Consider the following 1,139-nt stretch of genomic DNA (forward strand, 5'->3'; position numbering starts at 1 on the left):
TCTGTGGATAAATACATCAAGTTCACACGAGAAGATGAAAAAAATGGCAAGTTGGCTTTCTTGGACTGTGAGGTCTCAGTCTCTGATAGAGGACATTTGCAAACTGAGGTGTACCGCAAACCCACCCACACAGACCAGTATTTGCAGTTTGACTCCCATCACCCTTTGGAGCACAAGTTAGGAGTCATCAGGACTCTGTACCACAGAGCAGACAGCGTCCCCACTAGCTCAGGAGCCAGGCAGAAGGAGAAATCCCACACAAGACAGGCTCTAGAGCAATGTGGATATCCTAACTGGGCCTTCCTAAAAGCAGAGAAGAAACCCAAACAGGACTCCAGTCAGCCAACAGGTGAAAAGGAGGAACCCAGACCCAGACCAGTGGTCATTCCATATGTTGAGGGAGTATCAGAGAAACTGAGACGTTTATTTTCAAAACATAACGTCCCAGTGGCTTTTAAACCCCAAAATACCTTACGGCAAAGACTGGTTCATCCAAAAGATCCAGTCCCCCGGCACAAACAGAGTAATGTTGTGTATGCTGTTCAGTGTCAGGAGGGCTGTGATCAGTCTTACATCGGGGAAACAAAACAGCCACTGGCCAAAAGGATGGCCCAGCACAGAAGATCAACATCATCAGGCCAGGACTCTGCGGTCTTCACTCATCTCCAGGCCAGCGGTCACTCTTTCAGGGATGAAGATGTGCACATCCTGGATAGAGAGGAACGATGGTTTGAGAGAGGAGTAAAGGAGGCCATCTTTGTGAAAAGAAATCGTCCATCGTTAAACAAGGGTGGAGGCCTACGTGTTCAACTGTCCCCCTCTTACAATGCTGTGATTGCTAGTATCACTCAGCCCTCTGTGAATAGTAAACAGCCATCAGTGTGCTAATGATCCATTGTTAGGCTGATGGTCCTTCTTGAGCATGTGATCAGCTGGTTTTGGTTGTCAGCAGCAAAACTGGTTGATCCACTCTGAGAAGGTGCTATTTAAGAGACTGAGCTGAATACAGCACCTCAGACTGAGGAAGTCTCTCGGATGAGAGACGAAACGTTTCTACATTTTTTTGTTGTTTTGCTTTGTTTTGTTTTTTTGAATGCCCAGAGGACCAGATTTAACTTTTTTAGATTGTTCTACCTGGA

Source organism: Nematolebias whitei, chromosome 1, assembly GCF_014905685.2.
Source record: "Nematolebias whitei isolate Nwh7 chromosome 1, NemWhi1, whole genome shotgun sequence".
NCBI lineage: Eukaryota > Metazoa > Chordata > Actinopteri > Cyprinodontiformes > Rivulidae > Nematolebias > Nematolebias whitei.